We start from the raw sequence: 11411 nt of genomic DNA, 5'->3' as shown, positions 1-11411 counted from the left end.
ACATCAAATGTCATGTCTTGACACATTTGAGAGGTTCGAGAGTGATGGTAAAACTTATCAACCGCAAATGTTGTTTAGAATGGTTTCAATAGTTGTGCATAAGTAATATAAAAAGAGAATTTTCCAAAGTTTATTTCATTTCGAGGATAGAGAGAGTTGCCCCTATGTATCATAAAATTTTCATGGGTAACAATAGAGTTTCGTTAGACATTGGAAACTGATGCACGATCATCAACCCTAGGCAATCCATTATTGATTTGACCCAAGGAGGTCATGAGATTTCCAAAGAGAGAAATCTCCCTCAGTTATAATTTGTATAGATTAGGTTTTTAGTGTCATTGCATGTATCTTGATTCTACAAAGAATCTAGGTTGTTAGGTTGTTTCGGTGAGCTTGCATTATGGCCAAGCGGGCCTTTGTAAAAATGGCAAGTGTCTGAGTTCAGGTGTTAGTAGTTTTAGGATAAATGTTCGAACAATTTGGCTCTGTTAAGATATTTTATGGCATGTATGAAGTTTACATGTTAGGATATTTTATGGCCTGCTTAAAGTTTACATGTGTAGTAGCAGAAAAGGTTTTGGAGAGAAAAGCTCGGGAGAGACAGCTTGAGAAGAGAGGTTTCCTATGTTCTCTGTACATACACTATGTTTAGAGAGATACAATGTGTTTTTGTGAATATGTGTTTGTACATGTGTGGTGTATACCATGATTCTTGATGGAGCACATATTAATGCTCGGTCTGGAGAAGCTTGAATTTCCTTAGCATACTTGTACAGTGAGTATACGACAGTAATAGTCAATTGTTGATGTAGCACAGACCTGTCAATTTGCACCATATCAAGTTATAGGGCGAGTTTGAGTTCTTGAGGAGAGAACCAGAGTAGAGACCCCGGAGTTCGGGGTTGGCTTAGATGGAGCGAAGTTGATTGAAATCAAGAGTGAGTGTGACACTGATTCGATTTGTGTTTAGATCCTGGTGTCGAAGCCATGCAATTGTGTTCCCTAGACCAAGAACAAAGTGGGGGCATGAATAATAGTTTACCCATTTTACGTTGGAAGGAAATTAGTCGTTGATTCAAATATATGATCAAGTATCATGAGAAAAAGAAGAGAAAGATCGAGTTGTTCAGCTACGGAGCTTACTGCTTTAATGCAACTTATTTCCTATCACGGAGGCATAGTTGAATCCCTTGTAACAATCAATCTCCATAATTCTTTCAAGGCCTTTTTACAGGTTATATAAGATTGTTTTTTGCTCCCAAGATGTCAACTGAAGGTTTGAAATCAGCGTAACAAGGAAGGACTCCCAAAAAAATTACGATTTGGGCCAATATTGTAAATTAGCCTCTGTAGTCTGCGAGACCCCTGCACCAGGGAGGGTTGGATCTTGGTGGGGTTGTTCAGCCGATAAGCATGATGGAATTCCTAGTAGGGTGTGGAGGCTGGGAAAATAGAAACCTTGGGCTGGCTGCATCAAGTGGCATTAGAGCTCATAGTTTCGAGCTCATGGTTGTAGGATCCTACCATCTGCATTGTGTGAAATGTTATCCGACTGCAGCAACGATCTTTTGGATTGAGAAAGGTAAATGAAGTATTGTGTTGTAGAATGTTTGCAGCTACCAAGTAAATAATTGATCCAAGTGCGATAAAACAATGATGATGGGAAATCACTATCCAAAACTTTGTGAGAAATCTAGAGAAGTGTTGAGAGGTAAAATGGTTAGAACATTAGCATTAGCCAAAATTATGGATGTCAATTTGTGAATGCACTGGGGACTTGATTTTTTAGAGAATCTAGATGACTTCAGTAACCTTGCAATTTTAATATTGAATTGATTTCCAGAAAGTGTGGGCAATTCTTTTTGTCTTTCGTTAAAAATTTAAAATGAATGGATAATATCGATATTGGAAATTTTTTTGAACCATGGGAAATATTATTATGTTTAACATTGGTAACAAGTCATGTTATAACTCCAACGTTTAGATTGTGGTAATTCCAACAGAAATTGGAATTACAACTCCAAAACCATGGTTAACATTCTAGTGGAAAAGCGTTGTGGAATGGAAATGTTATGTTGAGAGAAACTTAATGGAGATTCTCTAAATTAAGCATAATAATTATGCCCAAACCGAAGTCAATCATGAACTGCACTAATGTTTAAGTGTAGGGTATTAAATTGGTGGACCGATTTGTTTGGTAATATGCCCACTATACAATATATTCAAATAATGAATTATGCCTAGCGCCCAGTTAGAGTAATACATTAGCACACTCATGGTTATGTCAGATTCTTCATTACTTATGTGCATAGTTATCCATTGTGGATGAATAATTGTAGTATGCAAGTGCATAAAAAAGGTGGAATGAACATGTCTAGGTTGATATTGTGAACCTAGAGCATTTATCGTAACAAATGTGACCTTGAAAATTAAACGATATGGTAGTAATCTACTGACGAACTTCAGAGTTAGTAAGATGGTAGAGAATTATGAAAATGTGATAGTATTTCAATGATCATTGCTTGACCCTTGCAATATTATGCAACCATGGTTTGAGTTGTAATGACAGACCTCTATGATGTTATTTTGATTAATGAAATTTCTAATCTTCTAGGCATTTTATAGTTCTTGATCTTGTCGCAACCCTGATCAAGGAGTTGGGCCCACCCTCCTGACCAAGCATTGTTGGATTAGTTGTGTGCATAGGTTTATTTATGTTGTGTTATTTCCTTGTTGTGCAATGATTTTAGTGTGTTGTTGTGAGTCTTAACTTGTTGTTAATATGATTGTTGTTATAGTTATTACTTGTTGTTACACATTGTTATGTTATGATTGAATGTTCAATATTGGGTAGGGAAACTGTGGCCTGAATATAACTTGCATGATAGCCTTGAAATAACCAGTCAAGCCCCAGGTTGACAATTAACGTGGAATTGGGTGAATTGTATGATTCATATGTGAATGCCAACATTTTGGCCCCATTGTCAAGGAGACTCAAGCTTTGAACCTCCGCCTCATGCGCAAAAAAAAGACCATCATGATGATGAAGCAGAAGAAATCCTCCCTCATAACGCTGGCGAGAAAAATGATATCGGCATCTTTCCATCGAAAATGTTGTAACTTCTCAGGTAGGAGCAGGAGCGGCCGAGGCCTTGAAATGCGAATTTAGAAGTCTTGAATTCCTGCAGCCATGGCAGAACAGGTATTCCAGCTCTATTCGTTCAAGGCTTTTTATGGTTTGTTTTATGTATTTTGGATTTTTTAGGGTTTCCGCGGAAGAACAAGCGAGTTTCTAGAGTGGAGAAGATTTTGGTTTATTGAGCTCTTTCAGATTCATGTCGTTTTATGGTAGCTGTTGTTTTTCTTACATTTGTTTGGCCCACAATATCCAGTTTTTATTAAGGAAACCCTTCTTTTTCATCCTGTCTCTCTTCCTATGAAAAACGTGGGATTGGGGCTTAAGCTATTTGCAGTGGTTTTGTTTTGTATGACTCTAGCGCTGATCAAGGACCATGTATTACAAAACGTAATGTCAGTGATGTACATTTATTAAGCTCCATGGTGTGGTTTGCCTCTCACAATTTTAATCTGTTTGATGGACAATAGGTTTTAAGTTTTGAAGATCTATTGAGGAGTGGTATTTGCAGTCTCTGCTCTAGCCAGGGAACGAAGGACTATTCAATCAGCGTGGGTGTTTAGAGGGGAAAAAAATGTTATGGCTGAACTGGAGCATTTGCTGCTAGAAGCAGCTGGTCGAACATCTACCAATGATGGAAAGCAAAACCGAAATCCTGCGAAAGGGAGACTGGAAGATTCTGATTCAGATGATGGCAGTGACTCGAAATACATTGATGACGATGATTCAAATGATGCTGGGACAACAAATAGGAAGGATTCTGGGTCAAGAATGCCCTTGAAAAAGATATTTGATTCTGGTGACAAGGATGATGATGACAGGGGTCGCCGTGATGATTCCGATAGCGAATTATCCATAGGAAGTGATTTATACAAAGATGATGAAGATAGGGAGCAGGGTGGGAAAATGTCTGAACTGGACCGGGAGTTGATTTTGGCAGGACGAGCAGAAGAAAGGGATAATTATTTAATGCATAAAAGGGCTCGCCAAAACGAGATTAGAAATCAACAACGGAAAGAAAAAGGGCCTCCATCTTCATGGATGTGCTCTTCTGTGAAATCGACAAGGTCTGAAAAAGAAAATGCTTTGAGTGAATTGGTAGCAAGGCGGCAGAAAGCACAAGATTCTGACATTCAGTGTAAGCAGAGAGATAATACTGGTTCATCTAAGGGGCGGGATTCGTCACCTAGTAGAAGAAAATCTCATGCGAGTCCGAGCCTTAGTTTGTCATCCTCTAGTGAAGGAGAAGGAAGTGGAAGCAGTGGCGAAGAATCAGATAGTGATGGTGATGGTCCCAGCTCTGCTGACACTCCCAGCTTTGAAGATATTAGAAGCATAACAATAAGGAGATCAAAACTTGCCAAGTGGTTTATGGAACCATTCTTTGAGAATATCATTGTGGGCTGCTTTGTAAGAATTGGGATAGGAATGTCCAGGTCAAGACAGGGTACTTACCGTCTTTGCATGGTAAAAAATGTTAATGTGACAGACCCTGATAAACAATACAAGTTTGAGAACCGCACCACATACAAGTATTTGAATTGTTTCTGGGGTAGCGAGAGCAGTGCAACAAGATGGCAGATGGCTAGGGTGTCTGATTCACCTCCACTTGAGAAAGAGTTTTCAGATTGGGAACGGGAAGTAGAACGCAGTGGTGGTTAGATGATTAGTCGAGCAGAAGTTGAGGAAAAAATAAATGTGCTAAAAAAGATAAATCAATTTGTGTATTCTGCAGAAACTGTAAAACAAATGTTGCAGGAAAAGAAGTTGCCTTCCAAAAGGCCATCTAATGTGGCTGCTGAAAAGGACAGGGTTAGAAGAGAGATGGAGCTGGCGGAGAGCAGGCATGATTATTTAGAAGTTGAGAGAATTAAAGCGAGATTGAAGGAACTAGAAGTCCTTTCTCTTTAGAGCAAAAGCAAGGATGCAAAAGCCTTGATGCTAGCAGAAATGAATAAGAAAAACAAGGCTGAAAATTTCAAGAACGCTTCTGAGATCAAGCCTCTAAACCTTAATCTTAAAGCAGGTGAAGCAAGGTATGATCCATTCACTCGGTGTTGGACTCAATCTCAAAATTATTATGATACAAAGGCGAAGGTTGCTGAAGACAACACTGATGCGAACAAAGAGGCAAATGCAACCAAAGTAGAGGAAGCCATAGCAATAGAAACTGCCGAGGATGATGGAAAGCTTGTCGACACTGATGCTCCTGTATCAGAAGATGCAAAGGTGTATTCTTTGCATGATTTTGAACTTCCAATTTCACTTGCTGGACTGCAGAAGTATGGGGGTGCTCAAGGGGCCCCTTTAGCTTTTATGGCTAGAAAGCAGAAGATTGAGTCAACTTGTGGAGTGAAAGTTCCTAACAATGATGGAAGGAGGCATAGTCTGACATTAACTGTGAATGATTACAAGCGTAGAAGAGGCCTTCTGTGAAAATAAATAATGATATTTTCTCTGCTTGTTGGTTTCCCCATTTAATTTTTATATCAAAGATTCAGAAATTTCCTTTTGGGATTGCCAGAAACATATGCAGAAAAGCCTTAAAGTGAACATTTTTGTAAATTGTTTCAAATTCTATATGTAGTGTGCCATTGTAGGCACTTTAAAACACAACTGCAATAACCTAGTCAACCAAGGATTGTCTTTTAACAGTAGCAACATCATGGATTGTTGGCAGGCATGAAATCAACAATGTGTTAGAAATATAGGCTGTATTTTCCTGACATCTAAAGTTCAAGGGTGTTTTTTTGTCTCAACCATTCTGCTAAGAAATGGTATATAATGTTCCAAAAGGATTCCTTTCCTCTAAGTAACACTATTCCACTGCAAGTTATCATGCAGTTGGTGAAACATGGCATTTTTTGTTGTTTGAGATTGATGTTGAGTGATGCCTTTTTCTAAATTATTGTTGAAATATGTAGTGTTTTTCAGATTCATGTAATAAATGCTATGTTTTATTAATTTCTGTTGTTGTAGTATAGTTTTCTTAAATGCTTTTAGAGTTGTGGTTGTTTTGTTGTGCTTAGTTGTTTATTCTTGCTTTCGATTGATTGCAATTCTATCTAATAAGCAACTATCTCTTACATGGTAAAAAAGTTTGGCTGAATCGAGGAAAACATTCGAAAGTCTGGAAGAACTTTGGTACCGCCAAATAATTCGGTTTAGTTGGGATTCGTATAGTCAATCTGTTGTTTGTCCAAAACTGAACCAAACCAAATCCAATTTTAACCCAAAAAAATCATCTTCACAAGAAACCCTAAAGAATTCTTAAGAAAATGCATTTTAACTTTCAAGCCACCAATGAATATGTTATTTGCCCATTTCTTCTCCCTGTCCTACCAATGCCTGTCACTACTCCCTTGTTTAGGAGCTAGCCATGGGAGATTTCAGGAGACTATGTTGCTGCTGATGCCTAGAGAGGTTTGTCTATTCTGTTCATATGTGAAGTCTCGAGGAGACTACATTTGTAGTTGGGACACTGTTGCCTGCACCTTAAAGGCCTGCTTAGACCTTCATAAACAAAGTTACACTCAAATGAAGCATGCCAACCGAGCCAACATAGTAAATAAGTAGCTTCCACTAGGTATTTAGTCATATAATCTCTGTTTGCTATGTGCTTATTTAATTTTTATTTTTCAACTTGAAAGGGTGTACCTAATATCTGTGCATATCCTTCTTACTTCCAAAACACCTAGAACAGGTTACATGACCTGCATTATCAAAAGTAGAATCACAACACACGCAAACAAATACATACGCCCACCAAGCACAAGAAAATAGTGTGATGGCTATCAACTTTTTAAAATCAAACTTGTAATAATCTCAATAATAAATCTAATGTTCTTTAGAGAAGACCTGCTACTCTAGTTTTTGCTGGGTTTCGTACAGTTTATAGTGTATGATAAGGAAATACATTTCTTGAAGGGATTGCATCAGAAGGCTCAACGGACCTTTGAGCATTTTTGTAGGGGTTTATGTTATCCAATCATTAAAATTTTTGATAAAATTAGTCTAGACTATCCACATACCTATTTTTTTTCAATAAATTTGAAGAAGTGCATGTTTTTGCTTTAATAATATGTATACTCCTGAATTTTCTGAACTATAGTTTTGTGGTCCAATTGTTTTCTGTATTGTATGGTATCCACATTTGAATTCAAATTATATCTTTATAACTATCATTTCTTAGTATGTTTTTATGAATATATTGCATTATAAATGTTCTTTCTCTTCTTATATTGGACAAGAGAATACGGCTGTCTTTGACAATGTGAAGTTGTTGAAGATGCAAAAATTCCCTTGCTTTACATGAGCCAACTTGACCTTCAATAGAAACGTTGCTGAACACAATGAGAAGTTTCATGTTTCTTTAGAGAGCATCCAGAAAGGCTTGTGTAATTCCTGCATTGTTTTGGTTGATGCCTTGTTGAGAAATCATTGAGACTTATCATGGTTTTGTGGTCCAATTAGAACCTATTCAATACTCACCTTCATTGACTATATTAGTTAGACACAAACCCTGTCAAAACTCTCAAGCCAGTAGGGCTCGGGCACAATGTTAGTTCCTCAATACGGTGATCAATGTCTGTCACCAACATTACAATTGTCTTCACGCATCCTTTTTCTAAATGAATCTATATTACATGCGCTTGAAGAACTAGCTTTGAAGTCTCTATTCTATTCTTTTGCAATGTTCAGGTCTAAGTTCATGTAGGCAATTCTATGTTGAAATTATACTTGCATACCAGAATCTTATATTGGCGGAAGACCATTACTCAAATGTCTGCCAAAAATAGCACCCATTCTAACACACCACCTATGCAGAGGAAGAAGCCTCATAAGTGTTTGGGCTCCTTTTCTCTATCATGGTTGGGGAAGTAGCCAAGAGTAAATATCTCTGCAGGCATGAAGTCTAATAAAAATAATTTATAAGACATATTTGACAACCAACAATTGCATCTAAAATGCAAAATATGTTCCCGGCCTTTCAGAAAATGTGGAGTCCAGCAAAATGTGAGGCCAGCACTATCATCTAAATTCAAACCAGATATGAATATTTCAGTCTTACGGTATTATGGGACAATAACATCACTGATATATGAACTATATATCAAGCTTTCAATCCTAAAGTATAAGTGTTGGATGCTTCACTGCAAAGCCTAGAAGCCTTCTTTAAAATGTAACAACTGGACGATGCACAGAAGTTGATGCTAATAGAAGTCCGTATGGAACAACCAACCCTTAACATGGTGGTGGGCTCTTGTACGAGAAGCCTTCTTTCAAATATAACAACTGAATGATGCACAGAAGTTGATGCTAAAAGAAGTCAGTATGGAGCGACCAACCCTTAACATGGCAGTGGGCTCTTGTACGAGACTTAGTCAACTCAAATTCACCTCCTACACAAACTTTGATATGCTTCAAGAAAGAAATGCAAGATAGGTTATACCTGAAGGGGAAAGCAGAGGAAATCATGAAGCAATGGATTCACGTAAGGCAAGTACCTGGTCAAAGGAATCAAACAATATTTTTGATGGCTTCAAGTCCATGGTGATGAACTTGGAAGTTCCTCGACTCACTTCTCAGAGGACTCTCAACCAAAATATCCAAAGAAAAATGGACCTGCTTAGTATAAATGCTTTGGAGAATGCTTTACAAGTAGCTCTCGAGTTCGAGGCCAAAGCTTCAGAAGAAAATGTACTAAGCCTCCACCAACTAAAGCAAGGTTCTCGAAGCCTTATCTTTTAGAACTATCTTTATTAGTAACTCAGAGAAGCCTTTAAATTAGGGAAATGACAAAGGTAAGAAAAAGTATAGTAGTTATCATAAATATGCATGCATGATAACTACAACATATTGCTCAAAAATATTGAATAACATAGAACCAGTGTTATTGGAACCAGACCGAAACTGGTGAAATCAGCGGGTTTGATCTTTTTGACACCCAAACGGGTCTGGTTCGAGGTCTGGAACCGAAAATGGCCAGTTTGGTATTGCACTGGCTGGTTCAGTACCAAACTGGCCAATTCTACACAATTTGATTAAATATGTTCCAAATGTAAATTAGTTTTTAGAAAAAAACAAGAATTTTTGAGTGGGGTAGCCTAATATTCAAGCCTATGGCTTTAGTATTGCTTATGCAATTCGTAGCATTACCATGAAATGACTTTGGACGTTTGAGAGTAGTTCTGACCTCATTGAATTTCATATGGAGAAAGTAAAATTTTAGATCTCACTCAAAATTTAGTAGAATTGACAACCTTTTTCAGGATTTCAAGATTGTGGGGATTGCCACATTTCCGTTGGATTTTGTTATGTATGAGGGTATGAACTAGTAATTAATCAAGAACACTAAGCTCTCTATGTACCTTAAAGTTAGTGACATTGGTTGATGAACTCTTCTCTCAGAACCCTACTAAAAATGTACCCATCACTGAAACAAAATATTGACTTGAGATGCTACTTTTTTTTCTATCTTATTTTAATGCTTAGAGGGTGATATTGATGATGGAGATCCTAATATAGACAATGATTTTGATTATATGTAGGTATTTATTGTAACATGATTTTTTATTTATTTTTTGATGCTAACGGTCATCTGGACCCTGTTTGTTGATGTTTTTTCGGTTTAGAGATGGATTGTACTTGATGCTATTTTTGTTATTTGCTTTTATAGGACCTAGATAATGCAAGGGCCACACAATTTCCACTGAAGCATCCACTTGGGTTAGCCTCTATGTTTTGGATGATTACACAATAGATAAAATTGGCCATCACTTATAAAAAATTCCATCCAGCCAAATAGTCGATGCTCAATCCTACTTTATATTTTCTAAGCACAACCAATAACTCCACGAGGATAACATGATCCCTATTTAGCAAATACACCGGTTGCCCGCTCAAATGGCTGGTACCTATAATCATAGCCTTGTATGGATAAAAACTGATGACTACGAGTTACGTTGGCTCTATACATTGATGACAATTTCTTTAGCTTTGCCAACATTCATTGTACTCTAGTATAGACTAAATGGACACTGGAATTTCCATTATCCAGAAGATGGAATCTTACCCAAGGCATTCACAAAAGTTGTTGCCAACCCACAACTGGTTGAAAATAATCTCCATCATCATAACAAACTTTATGCCCATAATATGCACAAATGGTAACACATGATACATCTCCCAAACCAACGGAGTCGAACTAAAGTCTAATCCAAGATCCTCCATTCTCAAAACTTTATGCATAAAAATACTTGTCTGTAATCGGCCTCTCTTTGCACTTTTTGGGGTAATTGCTAGTTATATTAAGTTACTTGAAAAATCGGTCTCCTACAATGTATTTTAGGTATCCGAGGAGGGAAACGGTTATTTCCATTGATTGAGGAATCATTTAGGCAATTTCACTCTTGTAGAAAAGATTTGTGTTGGTTCAACCTGGGCCCGAAACTTTTTTGTTGTCATCTAATTAATGAATGCATTAGGTTGACCATAACAAAATATCCATTTTCAGAATACACATTATCGTCCACCCTTGCTTTCAACAATGCCCATTCACATGTCGCTATTCTTCCCCACTCTATGCCTTACGACGTTTCCTTTGCAACATAAGGTGCAAATGCTAGTTTAAATTATCATAGAAGTTGAGTATGCTTGGGTTTGTACCATCTTCATTAATTATTTATTTGTTAATTTGTATTGATTAATTACATAAATTATTTACCATTTGCTTATTGTGATTGTTTAAACAAATTAATTTTATCAAGGTTAGAGAATTGAAAAACAAAAATTATTATTATTATTGATCTTATTTTGTAATGTGTTAGAAAATTGCAAATTCAAAAAAATATTATTATTGTACATTATTGAAAATTGCAAAATAAGAAAAATAATATTATTATAGTAGTATGGTGAAAAGTTAATTGTGGAAGGACAACTCAATTAACTGTCAATACAATAATATTTTGAAATTGTAGTTATAAGTTAATTGTTGAAGAAAACTTATAAGATAGGAAGAAAGGAGAGGTGTCGAGATGAGATGCTTAGTACAAGTGTGAGTAAACGAGTAAGAAGCGAGGTACACTGTTATTGTGAAGATTGAGATTCAATCTAAAAAAGAATCTGGGGTACCCATTTTCAATAGGATATGGAAGATTATAAAAGAATATGTTTAAATATAAATTTTGGTAGATAGGTTTTATATTTGTTGTTTAATTTAATATAAAGTTTAAAGTATTTTATTATTTAGTTATTGAATTTAGTTTAAAATATT

General features: G+C 36.6%; 1 pseudogene; it reads left to right on the top strand.

Moving 5' to 3' along the window:
- The first annotated feature begins 3619 nt into the window (after positions 1-3619).
- LOC149171147 (protein RTF1 homolog pseudogene) lies at positions 3620-5572 on the top strand (annotated as a pseudogene).
- Positions 5573-11411: the final 5839 nt, after the last annotated feature.

Source organism: Pinus tabuliformis, chromosome 4_2 (assembly GCF_031772625.1).
Source record: "Pinus tabuliformis cultivar Carrire ecotype Pingquan chromosome 4_2, CPIR1, whole genome shotgun sequence".
NCBI lineage: Eukaryota > Viridiplantae > Streptophyta > Pinopsida > Pinales > Pinaceae > Pinus > Pinus tabuliformis.
This window is presented reverse-complemented; position numbering and strand designations above follow the sequence as displayed.